The following is a 21,607-nucleotide window of genomic DNA, read 5'->3' on the forward strand; positions in this document are numbered from 1 at the left end:
GTTTTTCTGTGGATCACTTTTCCACATTGTATATCTTCCTCATATTGTTTAAGCCAAAATGGAAACATTGGCACATCCCGTTAAAAAGCATAATTTTTTTCTTGACCCAGCGTGCACAAATGAAATGTTGGCCAAATTATTAGCATACCGTGTGAAATGAGTGGTCTCCCGCAGCAATTTTTGCCAAATAGGCATTTCAGTAACAAGAGGAGAAGCATCTGCTTAAAATATGCAACATTAGAATTTAATTTCACCACCGTGATGCTTTTGTGCGGTTAGGGTTGCCGCAGAGTACATGAGCATAGCGGTACGTGTCGGCAGGTGCATGCCACCAAATTACTGCTTTTAATTTGCATATTCATCTGCTAAGAAGCATGTCATTATCATATCAAAGGGATACTGAGCAACATCTAGCTTCAAGAGATGTGGCATAGTTTCAATTTGAGCAATTAATGCAAGATGAGGACGCTCTCTGTGTCATGTCTCCCAGGGCTAGCGGCAGTCAAGCTTATTGTTGGATGCCAGTAGGACAGAGGCACCAGTTGGCAGGGAAGGGGAGGTCTGTATGATGAGCTGGAGCAAATATCAAAAGCCGTGCTGGATAAAGGGCATTTCTGTTTTTAGGAAAATCTGATTATCAAGATTTGATCGGTACAGCATAATTCTGGGATACATCTGTTTGTTAGTATTTCACTATCATCACAATAATTATCTTGAAGGTGATTTTCTTTCTGTTATCATAAATCTTTGAATATAATTTCTTTTTCGGACACTGATTAAAGAAGCTTAAGGGGAGATTTAATAGAGATTTACAAAACTATAAAAGGTTTAAAAAGGCAAACTGTGAAAGATTGTTTCTACTGGCTGGCGAATTGGTAAACAGGAGGCATATACAAAAACAACAACACCAATGTGCATTTATGTAGCGCCTTTAATGTAGTAAAACGTCACAAGGCGCTTCACAGGAGCGTTATCAAACAAAATTTGACACCGAGCCATATAAGGAGATATTAGGACAGATGACCCAAAGCTTTGTCAAAGAGGTAGGTTTTGAGGAGCGTCCTAAAGGAGGAGAGAGAGGCGGAGCGGTTTAGGGAGGGAATTCCAGAGCTTAGGGCCTAGGCAGCTGAAGGCATGGCCACCAATGGTGGAGCGATGAAAATTGGGGGATGCGCGAGAGGCCAGAATTTGAGGAGCGCAGAGATCTTGGAGGGTTGTAGGGCCAGAGGACTCCGAATTATCACTATGAAGGGGGAAGTTAGAAGATGTGGCACTGGATTTTCCCCCGCAATAGCAAAAAGTTTGCAGTAGGTCTTTGGGCAGCAGCAGAAGGCACACTGATGGGCCTTTCAGAGGGAGGGGGCCAACCACTGACCTTTTTTAGGCCTCGGCACATTCCGAGGTCTAGATTAAAATCTTCCTGCAGACCTTCGGGGCTCTTCTACCCCCTTTAATTTGGCTCCTTTTCTTCTGGTGTTGAGGTAGGAATTTTGCAGCCGTGTAGTAGCAGGCACTCTTTTGGTGGTGAACATCCCACTCAGAGCCCGTCCTACATAGTGCATCAGCTCAGACCTAGGAAAATGGGTTGGAGAGTCAAGTGGAAGCCGTGCCCCTATTCTCATCCAGTGGCAAACCTGTCCTAGATGATAACCTAGACCATGTTCTCACACAAAGGCTTATTAGAAAATGGAATGCTTTACCAGAAGTGGCTATTGAGATAGACACTATAAAGTCCTTGAAAAATGAATTGGATAAGTATTTGAAAAGGAAGAATATAAAAGGACACAGAGAAAAGACAGGGAAACGGGATTGGAGTAGACAGGTCTCGTTCAAAAGCTAGCACTGGCAAAGACCCAATGGACCAACTTCTGTACTGTAATTTCTGTGAACACACAATTGTGTCTTTTAAGATTTTTTTTTTATAAAAGGGTACTGCTAGAGGTTTTTTGGCCATATTTTCTATCCAGAGTTGTGTTTTACCTCAGCCTTATCTAGGCCTCTTGCTTCTGCTGTACTGGTATGTTGAGTTATTTCCCCACTGATTCAGACATAGTGTAACTCTATCTAGTTAGTTACACAGGCCCATTGTCAGGACTGACAGATGGCCAGTGCCAGCCCTCAGTATATGCATGCTTGCCATTCTATTGTACTGAAATGGGGGATGTGGGTAGGAGCAACTAAATGAACAAGATATGTGTTCTTGTTCTTTCTTGATTCACTGTTGAGGCCAATTACGAAAGGGGGAAATCTCTCACACTGCTCACTTAAAAGTTTAATCATCTAACAGATTCCCTTCCTTCTCAAAAAAAAATGCATCTATTCTTGAACGAACATGCAATCTTTTAATCAGTATTTTTAATAGTTGAAGTTTTATTTTAACATTTTATATTTGAAGATGGAAGTGATGTATGACTATGGGCCACACACATGTTATGCACTGTTTACTTATTTCGCTGTAGACTTGTTTACAGAAGCAAGTTGAATCCGGAGTTATTTAATACCCCTTGTAGCATTTATTTTAGGTAACCTCTCACCAAGGAGCAATCATACCTGCAGAAGAGTCCATTTCATTTGTACAGACTTACCAGTGTTCTGTTACCTCAGATCTAACCACTGCACTATGATGAAGGATATTACAGGCAAACCTTAATTCAGTTGGGTACTGACCTTCTATCTGAGGAGATGGAATAGATTTGTTACCCTATCCTTTCTATTCTCCACATTATTATGACTGATGCAGTGTACAGGGCATGTGACTTTTCAATTACATCAGACCTGGCAGGATTGGGCTATAGTTCCTAGTGTACACTGCTACTGGATACTAGGAAATATCAATGAAGCACTTTTAAAAAATGTTATTATCTGAATGTGGGTGATGCTGGCAATGATGCATTTATCGCTCATTCCTAGTTGTCCTCTAAAGGCAGTGGTGGGCTTTCATGAACTGCTGCAGTCCTTGTGGTGATGCTGCTCCCACAATAGTATTGTTCTGATTTCTGGGCAGTTGCTTTATGACTGAGTGGCTTGCTAGGCCATTTTGGGGTGCATTGAGTCAACCACACACTGTGGGACTGGAGTAACATATAGACCAGACCAGATAAGGATGGCAGATTCCCTTCCCTGAAAGCCAGTTGGGTTATGACATTATAATTTTTCTGGTACTAGCCCACAGATTTTTCAGATTTATTGAATGCAGTTTCATGACTTGCCATGGTGAGATCAGTCTCATGATCTTTGGGTTGCTACTCTAGTACCACTCCATGGAACTCCCACAGCAGCTGATGGTTCCTGATATTTTTTTGTACTGTTGCTTTTCTTAGCGAAATGAGACAATGGGGGTTAGTGGAATGAAAATCAGGCAGGTTCTATAATGTATGAGCTATCCCCTCCACCAGATTACGCCTCAGGTGCTGAAGACAAAAATCTACCCCAGTGTTTGTGCTCTCTGGTAAGGACCAATAATCTTAAAGATGTCGGAGCAATAGGACTCCATTAATTGCAGCAAGAAAATTCATATTGTCAAACCATTGTGCATGGATCCTTGCTCCATATTAAGCTGTTCACTTAGAATAACAAGGGTGATGCAGGCATTCAGTCTGCTATGGTTTTTGCAATAAACTTAATTTTGAACATTCACAGGAGCAGGATTTTTATTTTGCAGATGACCCTGCGACTGAGACTGTTCTAAATAAAGTTTATCAATATAAATCAGGTTCTGATCTGTGTACTGTTGTTATTAATGTTTTAGGAACATGTAACCCATTTAAGTGAGAAATTCCTGATAATTTGCAATGAGAGGCATAAGCCTAGAATGGAATATTTTCTTATTCCTAGGTAAGAAAATAGATTACAGTAAAGCAAGTTGCACATGAGTTTCTAGTTGCTCTAAAAGCTTTATTGTTAATAATACTCAAGCTAGCAGTAGACAGATTGACACCAGATTTCATCTAATGTGTTACTTTTGTATTCTGTTTTGAGTTTGCTTTCACTTTTATTTATTGAAAATTGTAGAGCTCATTTGGTCTATAACTGTCCTAAGTATTACTATACACCCATTTATTACAACAACCAGGATATAGTAGGACCAATGTTCATGTCTGTTATGCACAGAAGGGACATAGCAAACCATTAAATAGACTGAAATGAGGTGTAGCACTTTGCATCCCGTTTGATTGCCTAAGAGACTCTGAGGCCAGCTTTGCGAATTTAGTGAACGTTAATGCAGCCAAGGTGATACCAATTGGATGTCAACACAATTTTGTGTCCTTTATGCCCACATTACCCTCGTTCCAGGTCTTCCTCATAAACCATGAGTGGGAGATGAAATCGGACATTTCGTTCAGATGGGAAAGATTTAAAGGGTCCAGAAGCAGATACGAGATACTAATCATTCTTTTTTTGGTTGCAGCAATTGATTTGTTGACCAGTAGAGGCCTTCTCTGTGTGAAAGGGTGCACTGAACAGTATTGTAATCCTTTTCTGTTTTGTTTTTTCTTATTTGCTAGAAATCCATTCAGTGGATTTCAGAGAACTACTGGCTCTCCCTATTATGGACATGACCTTAGAACTGACAAGTAAACTGCCCTCCCCGTACCACGGTAAACTATGTACAATGTGACTTCTAAAAGAATTCCCTCTGCAGGTGGCACAGTATCACTGTAATTTTGTGCACTGTACAATACAATTTAAAAATAGAAAGTAGAAATCATATGTTGCAACATCATGTGCAGGCAGAAGCATAACCTGCTATACAGGCACCTCACTAGAATGATACAGCATAGAAGGAGGCCATTCAGCCTATCCTGTGCACTAATGACAGTGTACATACATTTAAGGTCTCCTGAGCTCAGTGGGCAAATGTATCATCTAGTGCAATACTGTACCATACAGACTAAGAAGGGCCAGATTTGATCAATGATCTGTATTGAGTTAGCTGACCTAGCTTGGATGACAAGAAAGTTACAGTTGGTTTACAGTGCCCATGGGCTAGAGAGGGGGGAAAAATCACTATCCAGTGAACTCTGATGGAAAGTGCAACTACGTGATGTTAAATGACCAGATCAGCCTTGGCTGTGATGATTCCACCCCTCTCCATGTTGAATATCCTGCTGGCACTCAATGTCTAGGCTCACACTTGAAGAATGGCTATTTGGTCAAGGTACTGGAGAGCTGCTGGATGCTGTGAACTCAATTTTACTGCAGAATTGGCTGAGGTTGAAATGGCATCAGACAGTCCCGAGGGGCTCCACATTTTTTACATGGAATAGATTCAGATCTGGAGGCCCATAAGCAAATGCAGTAATTGAGGTCATATCTTGGTCAACTGTACTACACAACCTTTATTTTCTAGGTGATCATCAAGTTTCTAACTTCTGTTTGTAGTATTTTTAAAATTTGTTTTCAGGAATTGGGCAACGCAGGCAAGGCTGTGTTTATTGCCCATCCGTACTTGCTTGCAGGAAGTGGGGGGCCTTCTTCTTGATCTTCTGCAGTCTTTGTGCTGATGGTGCTCCCACAGTAGTGTTGGATAGAGAATTCCTGGGTTTTGACCCAACAATGATGAAGGAATGAAGCTAATTGATGAAGCAGCCCTGAGGATCTCCAGCAGTGTCCTGGGGCTGTGATGATTGGCCTCCAACAATCACAATCATCGTTCCTTGTGCTAGATATGACTCCAGCCATTGATCAAGTTTTCCATTTGATCCCCATTGACCTCAGTTTTGCCAGGGCTCCTTGGTGTTACACTTGGCTAAATGCTATCGAGGGCAGTTACTTCTATTTCCACTCTGGCACTTAGCTCTTGTGTCCGTGCCTCAATTAACTTGCTCTTCCGATTGTAGTTAACCAGCAAATGGCTTCATTTAGAAGGATGTTGCCAAAAGGCCAGGTGGATACACTGTTTCTTGTACTATAACTGAGCCTTTTTGTTGAACCTTATTGAGCTTTATGCATTTAATCTCAGCAGATGACAGCAGCATTAACATGGCATTGTGAGTTTGGCCAACATCTTTTCTTACTGAGTGCATTGGCATTTGTTAGTCTCATGGTGTAATATTGTAATGGATAAGGCCAAATTTGTAGCTTTTGTTTTGCTAAAGCTTCTTCCTGTTGTTCACGCCCTAGACAAATATAAGAAATGTGTAATCAAAAGACAAAAATAACTTTTGTTGCAGCACTGTGTGAAATAACTAAGCTATGAATCACATTGAAGCATGACGGGTATAAACGAAAATGTTTTGCAGATGAGTGATTGTTTTTTTGGCTCGACAGTTCACATTTTTTATGATTTAAACATAATGGCTGGATAATTGAATAATGAATTTATACTATTGTTAATGCTAGTAACAAAGGCACTGATGTCTAATTACACACAGTGCCATGTTCAGGTGCCTTGAACTTTCTAAGAAGAATCTCCTTTAGAAAGTGGAAACCACGAACTATGGCACCTCCTCTAAAACATGCCAAAATCAGTCTGAGAACAAAGATAAAGGAAGCAGAGAGAAGATTAGATAACACCTGTCTTAACAGAGACCGTACAAAAAAGTTGGGAATTGTAGGCAGATTGTTCAAAACAAAACAGCCAAGTTCAAAGTCAAATGAGTTCAAAAACAGAGAGAGGATATGTGTTCAGAATTGTGTAGGAAGGGGGAAAGGCTGGGGCGTGACTTTTGATCTACTAAAAGTGATGAGAAAAGTCAGATTTTAAAAAAACAGAAAGGTATAAGTGATTGGATATGATCTAACTTTAACTCATCTAAATCTACCAAGTTATCCATTTTCACTTATCTTGCCATTTATCTAAATGCCAAATAGTACATGTCACCAGTTGGGCTTTTGCTGTTTAAAGTAGTTATCTGCTGTGATATTGAACACTTTTTATAAATACAGATTAATTTAGATTGCATTCAGGGATTTCCATGCTGAGCTGTCGCTCAGAGCCAAATAATTTTATTTACTTTCAGTTTGCAGATTATCTACAGTTTTCTATAATCTAGGCTGACACTCCGATGCAGTTCTGAAGAAGTGCAGCATAGTTGAAAATGATGCTCTTTTGGAAGAGACATTAAACCAGTTCTGTTCTGTTCCAGTGACTATTAAATATCCTGTGGCACTATGTTAGGGGCAGGGTTCTCCTAATGGCCTGGCTAGTATTCCTCCCTCAAACAATACCACCAAAAACAGGGTCACTAACCATTCATCTCATTGCTATTTGTGGGATCATGCAAAATGTCTGCATTATCTACATAGTAGCAGTGGCTGATCTTTGAAGTAATTCATTGTGAACTACTTTGGAATTTTTCGGAGAGATCTGATAAGGCTCTATGTAAATGTAAGGCTTTCTTTCTGTATTAGAAATAATAATCAGTCTTAACTTGAAATTACTTGAAATACAGTGATGTTCTCATCAGATCAACTTTATTTTTTGAGTCAAGCCCATGCAAGTGATTTGAATCAAAGTTAATTCTGCACAACTAACCTGATATCAATGGATAAACAATGAATGGGAAAAACTAATTTTAAACTGGGTATTTGATACTAAAATAGTTATTTTAATGACAAAATATATCAATAAAAATAAAAACAAGGTTTCTTTTAGCACAAATACACTTTTTTTTGCCTGCAACCCAAAATATTAATACAACTTGCATTTATATAGCACCTTTAACATAAGGCCCGTATCCTAACATGCACCAAAACCCATTCACCCAACACCCCTGTGCGAGCTAACCTACATTGGGTCCGGGTCCGCCAACGCCTTTGCATCCTCATGTTCGAATCCCTCATGGCCCCACCACTCTCTATTTCTGTAACCTTATCCAGCCCTACAACCTACCAAAAAGTCTACATTCCTCCAGCTCTGGGCTCATGCATCGCCCACTCCCTTCACCTCACGATTGGTGGTTGTGCCTTCAGTCGTCTATGTCCCATGCTTTGGAATTGCCTCCGTAAACATCTCCATCGCACCATCTCCCTCTACTCCTTAAGACCCACCTCTTTGACCAAGCTTTTAGTCGCCCTTCCTAATATCTCCTCCTTTGGCTCAATGTCGTTTATTTTTTGTCTGTGAAGCGCCTTGAGACATTTTTCTACGATAAAGGCACTGTATAAATGCAAGATCGTCTTGTTGTTGAATACACTTTCTAACACATCAGAGAGCTCTAGCATTCCTCTTTCTGTTCTCTAATCATTAACCCACTGCTAGAAAGTGAATGTGTCTGGATGTTAGATGAGAAAGAGATGAGCTCAACTGTGATGCCCATGTTTGGCCCAATAGCCTGTCAGCAATCACTAAAAGGATCATATTTTTTTTTATTCGTTCATGTGATGAGGGCGTCGTTTGCAAAGCCGGCATATATTGCCCATCCCTAATTGCCCTTGAGAAGATGGTGGTGAGCTGCCGCCTTGAACCGCTGCAGTCCGTGTGGTGAAGGTTCTCCCACCGTGCTGTTAGGTAGGGAGTTCCTGGATTTTGACCCAGCGACGATGAAGGAACGGCGATATATTTCCAAGTCGGGATGGTGAGTGATTTGGAGGGGAACGTGCAGGTGGTGTTGTTCCCATGTACCTGCTGCTCTTGTCCTTCTAGGTGGTAGAGGTCGCGGGTTTGGGAGGTGCTGTCAAAGAAGCCTTGGCGAGTTGCTGCAGTGCATCCTGTGGATGGTACACACTGCAGCCACGGTGCGCTGGTGATGAAGGGAGTGAATGTTTAGTGTGGTGGATGGTGTGCCATTCAAGCGGGCTGTTTTGTTCTGGATGGTGTCGAGCTCCTTGAGTGTTGTTGGAGCTGCACTCATCCAAGCAAGTGGAGAGTATTCCATCACACTCCTGACTTGTGCCTTGTAGATGGTGGAAAGACTTTGGGGAGTCAAGAGGTGAGTCACTCGCTGCAGAATACCTACTCTTGTAGCCACTGTATTTATATGGCTGGTCCAGTTAAGTTTCTGGTCAGTGGTGACCCCCAGGATGTTGATGGTGGGGGATTCGGCGATGCTAATGCCGTTGAATGTCAAAGGGAGGTGGTTAGACTCTCTCTTATTGGAGATGGTCATTGCCTGGCACTTGTGTGGCACGTATGTTATTTGCCACTTATCAGCCCAAGCCTGGATGCTGTCCAGGTCTAGGTGCATGCGGGCACGGACTGCTTCATTATCTGAGGGGTTGCGAATGGAACTGAACACTGTGCGATCATCAGCGAGCATCCCCATTTCTGACCTTATGATGGAGGGAAGGTCATTGATATGTGAGGAATGACTACTTAGGTGAGTCACAGGAGGGCTCTGTCTCTGTTTTATCTCTCATTGTTCACAATCAAAAAGGGATTAAAGACTTTACAACACAATGGTTGTGAGATGTTTCTTGCTTGCTTAGACTATCATAATATCATAGTAGGTACAGCACACCAGGAGGTCACTTGACCCTTTGTGCCTCTGCTGGCTCTTTCAAAGAAGCAGAGAAGTTACGTTAAACTTGTATAGAACGATGTTAAACTTGTATAGACCACACTTGGAGAACTGTAAAGAGTTCTGATTTTGATATTATAAAAAGGATATAGAGGCACTGGAGAAGGTGCAAAAAAGCCTTACTAGGATGATACCATAATTGAGAGGTTATTCCTACCAGGAAAGATTGAACAGGCAAGGGCTATTTTCTCTAGAATAGAGAAGACTGAGGGGTGACCTGATAGAGGCTTTTAAGATTATGAAAGGGTAGACGTAGAGAAGATGTTTCCACTTGCGGGGGAGACCAGAATAGGGGCCATAAATATAAGATAGTCACTAATCAATCCAATAAGGAATTCAGAAGAAACATCTTTATCCAGAGAGTGGTTAGAATGTACCACAAGGAGTAGTCGAGGTGACTAGCATAGATGCATTTATAGGGAAGCAGGATAAACACACGAGGGAGAAAGGAATAGATGGATATGTTGATGCGGTTAGATGAAGAAGGATGGGAGGAGGCTCATGTGGATCATAAACACTGGCATGGGCCGCTTGGGCCAAATGGCCTGTTTCTGTGCTGTACATTCTATGTAATTCTATGTAACTATTCAATTAATCCCATCTCCCTGTTCTTTCCCCATAGTCCTGTTATTTTTTTCCCTTCAAGTATTTCCCTTTTGAAAGTTACTATTGAATCTGCTTCCATCACCCTTTCAGGCAATGCATTCCAGATCATCACAACTTGCTGCGTAAAAAAAGTGTTTCCTCATGTCGTCTTTGGCTCTTTTGCCAATCACCTTAAATCTGTGTCCTCTGGTTACGACCCTTCTGCCACTGGAAATAGTTTCTCCTTATTTACTCTATCAAAACCATTCATGGTTTTGTGCATCTCTACCAAATCTCCCCTTAATCTTCTCTCTTCCATGGAGAACAACCCCGACTTTTCCATTCTCTTCACATAACTGAAGTCCCTCATCCCTGGTACCATTCTAGTAAATCTCTTCTGCACCCTCTCTAAGGCCTTAATATCCTTCCTAAAGTGTGGTACCCAGAATTGAACACACTACTCCAGTTGAGGCCTAACCAGTTTTTTAATAAAGATTTAGCCTAACTTCCTTGCTTTTGTACTCTATGCCTCTATAAAGCCCAGAATCCCTTTACCCTCTTTAAAATTGTACCATTTAGTTTATATTGCCTCTCCTCATTCTTCCTATCAAAATGCATCACTTCACACATCTCTGCGTTAAATTTTATCTGCCATGTGACCAGTCTGTCTATGTCCTCCTGAAGTCTGTTACTATCTTCCACATTTCCAAGTTTCGTGTCATCTGCAGACTTTGAAATGATGCCCTCTATACCCAAGTCCAGGCCAGTAATATATATCAAAAAGAGCAGTGGTCCTAATACTGACCCCTGGAGAGCACTACTGTATACTTCCCTCCAGTCTGATTTTAAAAAAAACATTCACCATTACTCTCTGCTTTCTGTCCTTTAGCCAATTTTATATCCATGCTGCCACTGTCCCTTTAATCCCATGGGCTTTAATTTTGCTAACAAGTCTATTGTGTGGTACTTTATCAAATGCCTTTTGAAAGTCCACATACATAATACCAACCGCACTACCCTCATCAACCTTCTCCGTTACTTCATCAAAGAACTCAATCAAGTTAATCAAACACAATTTTCCTTTAATAAATCCATGCTGACTTTCATTTATTAGCCCATACTTTTCCAAGTGCCAATGAATTTTGTCCCGGATTATTGTCTCTAAAAGTTTCCCCACCACCAACGTTAAGCTGACTGGCCTCTAATTGCTGGGTTAATGCCTCCTCTTTTTTGAACAGGGGTGTAACATTTGTGATCCTCCAATCCTCTGGTACCGTCCATATATATTTATATGGAGGATTGGAAGATTGTGGCCAGAGCCTCTGCAATTTCCATTCTTATTTCCCTCAGGAACCTAGGATGCATCCCATCTGGACCAGGTGACTTTTCTACTTTGAGTACTGCCAACCTTCTAAGTATCTCCTCTTTATCTATTTTTATCCTATCCAATATCGCTACTAACTCCTCCTTTACTGCTACAATGGCATCTTCTTCTTCTCTAGTGAAGTCAAATGTGAAGTATTCATTTAATACCTCAGACATGCTCTCTGCCTCCACAAGAAGATCTTTTTTGTCCCTAATTGATCCCATGCTTCCTTTGACTACCCTTTTACTATTTATATGTTTATAAATGACTTTTGGATTCCCTTTTATGATAGGTGCTAATCCATTCTCCTACTCTCTTTTTGCCCCTCTTCCCTTTTTTTGGATCTCTGTATTCAGCCTGGTTCTCTACTGTATAATAAACTTACATTCATCATAAGCCTCCTTTCTGTTTCATTTTAATCTCTATATCTTTAGTCATCCAGGGAGCTCTAGCTTTGGATGCCCTTCCTTTCTCCCTCATAGGGATGTGTCTACTCTGTACCCGAACCAGCTCCTCCTTGATGGCCTCCCATTGTTCAATTACTGTTTTGCCTTCTATTTTTTGATTCCAATCCATCTGGGCAAGATCCCTTTTTAACTTACTGAAATTTGCCCTCCTCCAGTTAAGCAATCTAACCTATTGCATATCATTTACAGTCTGGGGGGAAACATCAATGCTAGCTCATTAGCATCTTAATTATGAATCACCTCAGGCCCTTTTTTAATTTGTGTGACTATGCCTTTAAATACCCAACATTAAAATAACTCTCTTTCCAAATCCTCCATGTGGAAAACTGGTCAAAAAAATCCAATACCAAAGCATGACAATAACATACAAGTAGACATTGTTTGAGGTGAGAGCAACAAGTAGAACCAGGAGTGACCTCTTTAAATTGAGAATGCAGTGAGATTGGATGTTCAGAGTTTTATTTTTCTGGGGTGATCGAACTGTGGAATAGGATTCTGGAAGTGGTACTGAGGACTGACTCCTTGTAATCGTTCAAGAAAATACATTTTTGATAAACTAGTAGAAAAAAGGTTAGATTTTTGGGTAAAAACCAAAAGGTTTGAGGCCTCCTGCGGCATGCCTGATCACCTTGGAGGGGTCGGAGAGGAAGTTTTTGCAGAGGAATCTTCATGTGCTGCGTCTCTGTTTCAGGAGGTGGAGGAAGAGCTGGATATAGCTGTGAGTCCAGCAAAAATTGGGACGATCACATTTAGGCCTAATGGCCTTTCGTCGTCCCAAGTGCATAACATAACATAACATTTATTCATGGTAGGGTTGATTACTTCTGTTCAAATTCTATGGACTACAAGATATAGATACTGAAAAACATTGCACTAGGTAAACAAATTGCAAAACTGCAAAATGCATTAAATAGATTGCAAAAATGTTGAGGTGTGCAATTTGAGAATTTCCTTCATAGCAAATAAAATCTATTAAAATATTATTATAATTTAAATTCCAGTCTATGCAAAATAAAACATGTTGCAGTGCAGGCACCAATAAGAAATGTTGAGGAGGAGTCATTTTATTTTGTATTTAGAAAAACGACTCTGAATATTCGTTTGGTAAATGAACAAGAGAAGGATAATGAAGAATAATTAATCAGTACGTAGCTGTGAAACAGTGGCACCATAAACCATTTAAATTCTGAGTTATTCTTAGGTGATAACACAATATATTGTGACCAGACTAGGATATATGTAATAATGAGTATTTTTATACTTATTTCAAATACTCAACACTTGTATAACACACAATGGAAGTGACTGGTTTTTGTACCTCCAATATGTGAAAAGATCATTTTTGCTTGTATGTAACCTTCATATGGTTAATATTTAATGTAAAATACATTTTTCTTATTTTTACTTCTGTTACTCTTATAGAATATAACATGTTACATCAAAGTAATTGCTTTATGATGGTGTCCATGCTCTGGCTTCCAATCCACTACCCTCCATAAACTCCAGCACATCCAAAACTCTGCAGTTCATAGGCTATCCCATGCCAAGTCCCGCTCGCCTATCATTCATGTCCTCACTGTCCTACATTGACTCCTGAACCACCAATGCTTCAAATTTAAAATTCTTGTCCTTGTCTTTCAATCCCTCCATGGCCTTGTCCCTCCCATTTCTGTAACCACCTGCAACACTACAGTACCCCTCCACTCCAAACTTTCCTTTCCTCCGATTCCGACCTCTTGTGCTCCCCCTCTTTCACCAACCGGTGGGGGCTATGCTTATAGATGCCAAGGTCCCACTTGCTGGAATTCTCTCCCTAAATCCCTCCACTTCTCCACCTCCCTCCATTTAAAATTTTCCTTAAACCCACCTCTTTGACAAAGCTTTTGGTCAGTACTTCTAATCTCTCTAGCTCAGCATCTGCTTTTCTAACACCTCTGTGAAAGTTCTTGGGGCATCTGCTGCATTTTCAGGAGCACATCTCGTGTACGATGAGTATGCTGTGGGAAAATTAGTTATTCTGCTGCTTTTGATTGCACACCAGAAGCACATAGACATAAACTCAAAATGTCACAAAGCTCATGACCATAGTTATCGAAAACTGACAATAGAAATGAAAGACATACAAAAGCTATAGTTGGAAGGAGAGAGTGTAATGTCTTACAATGAATTAAATGAATCATTGTGAAAGGGTATTTCTGAAAACCATTCCATATGATTTGTGGTATGGTTGTTTAGTCAAGAAACCAGCGCCCTAAGTCAGACAAACTCGCATCGGCTCCTTTTGAGGCTGAGGAAGCGGGAACTGCCAGTCATGGAAAATTGAGGCCATCTGCTGGAGTTGAGGCAGGAGTCCACTGGAATGGCCGAGCAATTTCAGAGCCGGTTGGTGGCGATATGGCGAGATGTGTTGGCTCTCTTCCTTGGACTTTATGAATGACCTACTGCATCAACATTTTTGAAAACCAGATGCACTCCCAAAAATGTATCTTTATTTCACTCCATTTGGGGGTCCTCAGAAACCCGTCAGCAGTTTATCATGAAAAACACAAAGTTTAAAAAGCTTTAGCTGGTTTGTAAATTACTTAGAAGGTATTTCTCTGCTAATTGGTTGATTGGCCATTTTAAAGCAAAAGGGAAAGACCATAGGAGAACATCACCTAATATGAGGGGATATTGTAATAATGTGACATGAAAGAAAGATAATAGTTTTCATAGAATCATAGAAATTTACAGCACAGTAGGAGGCCATTTGGCCCATTGTGTCTGTGCTGGACGAAAAAGCTATCCAGCCTAATCCTACTTTCCAGTTCTTGGTCCGTAGCCTTGTAGGTTATGGCACTTCAAGTGTATATCCAGGTACTTTTTCAATGCGATGAGGATTTCTGCGTCTAACATCCTTTCAGGCAGTGAGGTCCAGACCCCCACCACCCTCTGGGTGAAAAAATTTCTCCTCAACTCCCCTCTAATCCTTCTACCAATTACGTTAAATCTATGCCCCCTGGTTATTGACCTCTCTGTTAAGGAAAATAGGCCCTTCCTATCCAGTCTATCTAGGCACCTCATAATTTTACACCCCTCAATTAAATCTCTCCTCAGCCTCTGTTCCAAAGAAAACTACCCCAGCCAGTCCAATCTTTCCTCATAGCTAAAATTCTCCAGTCCTGGCAACATCCTCATAAATCTCCTCTACTCTCTATAGTACAATCACATCTTTCCTGTAATGTGGTGACCAGAACTCTACGCAATACTCTAACTGTGGCCTAACTAGTGTTTTATACAGTTCGAGCATAACCTCCCTGCTCTTATATTCTATGCCTCGGCTAATAAAGGAAAGTATACCGTATACGTTCTTAACCATCTTATCTACCTATCCTGCTACCTTCAGGGATCTGTGGACATGCACTCCAAGGTCCCTCTGTTCCTCTACACTTCTCAGTATTCTCCCATTTATTGTGTATTCTCTTGCCTTATTTGCCCTCCCCAAATGCATTACCTCACACGTCTCCGGATTGAATTCCATTTGCCACTTTTCTGCCCACCTGACCAGTCCATTGATCTCGTCCTGCAGTCTACAGCTTTCTTCCCCACTATCAACCACACGGCCAATTTTTGTATCATCTGCAAACTTCTTTATCATGCCCTGTACATTTAAGTCTAAATTATTGATATATACCACAAAAAGCCTTTTCCCAAATGTTTGAGCCTCCGTCTGGAAGAAATGTTATCTATATAGGTTCATAGAATCTAAGCATTTCCTTTCTTATTTTTATGAAAGTATCACCATCTAAGCTACCAAAGAATAACTTTTTGTTGGTGTGGTTGTATGAACCTCCCTCCCTTGGGATCTTTGTCTCCTGTGTTACTTGGTTTTGTTGCAGAGATATGGTAGTAAAAAAAAGACTTGCATTTATATAGCACCTTTCACGACCTCAGATGTCCCAAAGCTCTTTACAACCAATAAAGTACTTTTGAAGTTGAGTCACTGTTGCAATGTAGGAAACAAGGCAGCCAATTTGTGCACAGCATGGTCCCACAAACTTCAATACCACTGAGCCACGGGTGACACCTATTAGATCTGCTTCATTAATAATTGATATGTTTTCATCTTTAAGTTTCGTAACAAAATGATAGATAATTTGCATAGTTTGGACCAGCTCCTTATCAGACTCCTGCTCACCTTCTGTACAAATCCAATGGAATAACATAGCTTCTTTCTGTAATGCCAGTCATCAGTAATTGTTCCCAGCAACGTCTCAAGGCTTACGTTCTTATTATACTGAGATGACAGTTTGAAGAAGTTCAAATGCCAAGCAGGCAGTTGAAGTTGTCAGTTACTTTTGTTCAGGGAAACTTACTGCAACAGACCCTGTTTGACAGAATTAAAAAGAGGAATAGCTGTAATGGTACGGTTAATGAATGCATAAAATATCAGAAACAAATAAGGTGCTGAATGCTTCCCTACCACATCACTTATTCATTAACTAGCAAAACAATTATTTAGGATCTAAGCCAAAATGGGCCTTGATTTTTTATGTTGCACTATTTGACCTTCATTGTTTACTGGTTTCTTATAGTTACTATTACAGCCTCAAGTAAGACTGTGCAAACATTCACTTAGCATTGAGGAAATCAATCTTCTCGCACTCTTTTCCCTCAGTTTGAAATAACAGGGTTCAGATTTACAGGTACGCAATGTTACTTTCCTTAACAGGAATGTTATATATTAATGGATATCTGGGAATGATTACAAGATGGTAGCACAGTTTTAGGGGTTCAGTTGATGTGACAAACTGTAGTGAAGATTAAATGGTGTTTCACCATCATCTAAGTCCCAAGATTGGATTACAAACTTGAAATTGCTACTTGGTCACTGTTATTATTTATATTACAGAGAGTTTTAATTTGCTTAGTGATTGTTATTCTTTACTTTCTCCATTTTAAGCCAGAAGTGGCTGTCAGTGAGTCACTGTCAATGCACTTAGCAAATGATTGTGGTGCTTTACTGTGTGTTTATCTGGAATTCTGCAGCTTTTTTTTTGGACTTGAAACTCCAGTTTATATTTTCTTTGCACGGAACATCGCACAGGTCCTGATGTGAGCTGCCATTTAAACACTGTGTGGAACTGATCATGTAACACACTTGCAACTTCATCTCTTCTGTATTATATCTGGTTCGATCCACAGGTTGTTTTAAGATATTTAAATTAAGTGGAACCTGTGTGGTCCTGTGAAGAAAGCTTGAAAAACATTGGTATGAAAGAGAAAAAGTGAAAACTATCTATTATTAATGTATAGTGTTGTGGAGTAATAATAGTTGGGTGTGGTTCTGCAGTTGTACATTCTATTTCTATATACTTAACCTTAGTATAGAGTCTCCATTGGCATGGTTGTATTTTTGTAGTTTAATTGATTTTATTAACTGAAATTTGACTTTAAAAGAGAGTGATAGAAATATGGTAAAACTCGGTCATGCAGTACAGCTCATCGTGGTAGAAAGTAGTCCCATGTCACGTTGCTGTAGATCCCACAGCCAATCATTTTTTAAATCTATTGCTACAGAAGGTTCTATCTGAAAATAAGGTTGATAGTTGAAACAAAATTAACACTCATTAAAATTAAAACTGTAGCATTGTTCTTTTATAATTGCATTGTCATGGGGCTAAATTTATCATGGCATTTTAACATTTACATCTTCATTGATGGAGTGTGAGCCTCCAGCTTTCCTTGAATTCAAAATTACTGTCATGTATCTGCAAAAACATTACTCCCTTCAATCCCACCCAAAATGCCATCAAAAATCTGAAACTTTTACATAGCTATCAGTAAATTAATTACGGTCAAGTGTTCCGACAAGAATGCCAGCAGATGGCCCATGTGCAGGAAGGTTTGATGGTCCATCACTCGCTTCTTTCTGCAAAAGAAACACAAACTCAATTAAATCACTGCCTAATTAGGTTTGTGTGTGTGTGTGTGTGTGTGTGTGTGTGTGTGTGTGTGTGGATTTATGAAAGATGCTTAGCAATTCTCTGAAGTTGCTTATAATTCTATAGATTTACCTTATTTGTTGATTTTCTAATATTATGGAACATCTGAATGCTGTAGTCTGGACTACTTAGACTGCTGCTCAAATGTAATTTGTTCTGGTGGGAGATTGAAATGCTGATACTGTAGTTGCAGCAGTTTTTGAAATATAATACTCATGAACTTATTTTAAAACATTTGATTCATGGTTTAAAATATGCGCTGAATATTTTTGTGCTAGCTTGTAGAGTAACATTTCATTTTTTGAAACTTGAACAAAATTGTTTTAAAACCTGTCATGAAACACACAGGTTAATTTTCTGATCCCATACGCTCACCTCTGAAGCCACCCTCAAAGGAAACTAAGGTCACTTAGGGCTACAACATTATAGAACTGATTGTCTGACCTATGCTACCTGCAAACATGGCACCCCATTAGAAGTGTGGTATCACAGAATTAGTTCTATATTGTACAGTGAAGCCCATTTAAGGTTTCAGGGATCATCCAGCTTAAGGGAATTAAAATGAAAATCTTAATAAGCTGGAATTGATTATCATTTCTGTCTAAGATTTTGATGAAGGGAATCAGTGAAACCGATCGACATTATGTATTAGAATGTAATTTAAGAATGCCTGGCACTCAGTGAGAGAACTGTTAGAGCTGACTTATTCCATGCAGAGTTTGGTAAGGGGGGTAAGAGCTAGGCAACCTGACACCCAGGGTTTGGGATAGGAATACAAGGTACGCAGGGTGTAAGTCGTGGCTCAGAGGTAGCACTCTCGCCTCATTGGCTGTAATGCGCTTTGGGACATCCTGAGGTCATGAAAGGTGCTATATAAATGCAAGTCTTTCTTTTCTTTCACACTGACCAGTTTCCCTGATCAATAACTAGTCAATATTCTGGTAACTTTAATTTCATGAAGTTAAGAAACCAGCTTGGAGTGGTCTCTGTTTCAAATTGGAAATATTGGGATTGGAATTGGCAGCCTATTTTACACCACGCGAAGACCAAGTTCACCTCCATTGTTTGCAAAATATTTCTTGCTAAGTGGCATTAGTTTGCTTATCTCATCTCTTAAACAGAATGTCTAATTATATCTAACATTTAAATTATAGATTGCATCCAACTTTGTTGGGATAGAAACCAGATAGGATTTATGTATTATCCAATTGTATTATGTATAATGCAATTTTTAACATTTTACCTAAGAAAAACTAACAAACCAGTCTTTAAAGTGCTCAAAATAGAAAAATGTAAGGAATCTTACAACAGCAGGTTATAGTCCAACAATTTTATTTTAAAATCACAAGCTTTCAGAGATTATCTCCTTCGTCAGGTGAGTGAGTGAAAGGTTCTCAAATCGCATATCTTATATTAGGCTGGGACACCATCATACCAATCAAAGGTGTCGTTGGTGTTCAGACAGGTTAGCCACGGAAAACAGTAGGTCCCAGTATGCTGAATACACATTGTGTCAAATTACACAGACAGAGAGAAAGAGATCCGAAAGGCAGAGAGAGAGAGAGAGAGAGAATATTAAAAACAGATAACTTTTTTTTCCCCCCTTGCTGGTGGGGTTACGTGTAGCGTGACATGAACCCAAGATCGGTGATCTTCGGGTAAGCGTTCTCCAAGGCGGCCTTCGAGACACACGACAACGCAAAATCGTCGAGCAGAAATTGATAGCCAAGTTCCGCACCCATGAGGACGGCCTCAACCGGGATCTTGGGTTCATGTCACGCTACACGTAACCCCACCAGCAAGGGGGGACAAAAAAGTTATCTGTTTTTAATATTCTCTCTCTCTCTGCCTTTCGGGTCTCTTTCTCTCTGTCTGTGTAATTTGACACAATGTGTATTCAGCATACTGGGACCTACTGTTTTCCGTGGCTAACCTGTCTGAACACCAATGACACCTTTGATTGGTATGATGGTGTCCCAGCCTAATATAAGATATGCGATTTGAGAACCTTTCACTCACTCACCTGACGAAGGTGATAATCTCCGAAAGCTTGTGATTTTAAAATAAAATTGTTGGACAATAACCTGGTGTTGTAAGATTCCTTACATTTGTCCACCCCAGTCCATCACCGGCATCCCCACCTCAAAATAGAAAGCAGCAGAGTCCAAGGGAAGAACGTTACAGATATTTAAGGGCAGTTTTTTAGATTTTTATATGTATAATACATAACTATCTTTAAATATTACACTCCGATCAAATAATCACAGACTTTTAATCAAGGGAATCATATAAAAATTAAATTTGCTTACACAGGTTCGATACATCAAAGAGATTAAACAAAAGTTTACTAGTGTAGCTAGGGCTGGATAGTCTATCTTTAGACACTTTTATATTAGTCTGGGGAAGCAGGCACGGAGAGCTGCAACTTCCCCTCTTTTTGGCAAAACAACCATTATTCTGTTGGAGGGCAATTGGAAAGCGGTCCTTGTTCTCTGTGGCTTCAACCCTGCCCTCAGGACCCATGAAAAGTTGGGTGCTATTGGTGGTGCAGAGTTCATCTCCATTGTATTGTAATGTGCACTGGCTGTGGAAAACACTCCTGCTGCCAATTTAAAGCTCCTTTTATGATATGCTTTTGACTTGCCCATGGCTCATTTCATTGTCTGTTGATAATGATTACCTGTATATTATCATTTGTCCACATTTCCATGTTCTAGTACCTTTTCACAAGGATCAGTTACTTGTAAACATGTGAGTGATACCTCTTGTTTACAGTTGCAAATAAGAATTGAATTGGTTAAAAAAAAATCGAGCTACTTAGCTCGTAAGTTTAATTGTTACAAGTTTAGTCTATTCTAAATGGAGTCACTTCCTCGATTACTCAAATTATAACCAGCGAGTAGTTGTGAATCTTTTGTGAGGGCAGCATTGGACTAGGCTGTTAAGCCTCAGATATGAATAATGACTATTTGGTTTAGGTACCAGAGTGTGACTACTGTTGTGGAACTCTATCACTGCAAGGAATCAACAGCTTCAGGAGAGGAGGGGAGAAAATTGACAAAACAAAATCTTTAAACAAGTGGGAAAAATGTAATTCTCAGTCATTACTGAGTGAACCAATCTCAACTTGCATGACACAGGGCTCGGCATGTTATAATTGGATTGCCATATGGTGAAGGATAGAATACCAGAGCCTGGTATTTAGTTGCTTCCAACCTTTATTCAGAGATTCCCCTTATACACTCACCACACCTTAGCTGAGCTCTCCGATAAAAAGGATACAAGAGAGTCCCCAATTGATACCCACCACCTGAGTACAATTAACACTCATTGATATAAATCATACAATTAACACTGTAGTTTGCCTCAACTTTCCTGCTTCTGATTGCAATCTAGTGAGCACTGCTGGAAAGTGGCCATGTTTGGGCATCAGGTGAGAACAAGATCAGGCTTGGTTGTTGTCGCTCTCCTGGTCAGGTATCTCACTGTCGAGATTGCCATTTAGCTGCAATACTGGAATGTGCAAGTGCCTATGGAGCTATACTGCAACATGAGTTACCACCTCAAGCAGAGGAGAAAGTTAGAGAGAAATTGTGCATGCACTAGGATGTGCTACACATAGACATATATATACACATACACAGAAAAGTGTTTTTGGGTGATAATCTTCCCAGTTTAATGGCAGAAGCGAATACGTACTACTGAAATGCTAAGAAGGAGGGTAAGTTAATTGTAGAACAGAAT

The sequence above is a fragment of the Heptranchias perlo genome, chromosome 13, assembly GCF_035084215.1.
Source record: "Heptranchias perlo isolate sHepPer1 chromosome 13, sHepPer1.hap1, whole genome shotgun sequence".
NCBI classification, from domain to species: Eukaryota; Metazoa; Chordata; class Chondrichthyes; order Hexanchiformes; family Hexanchidae; genus Heptranchias; species Heptranchias perlo.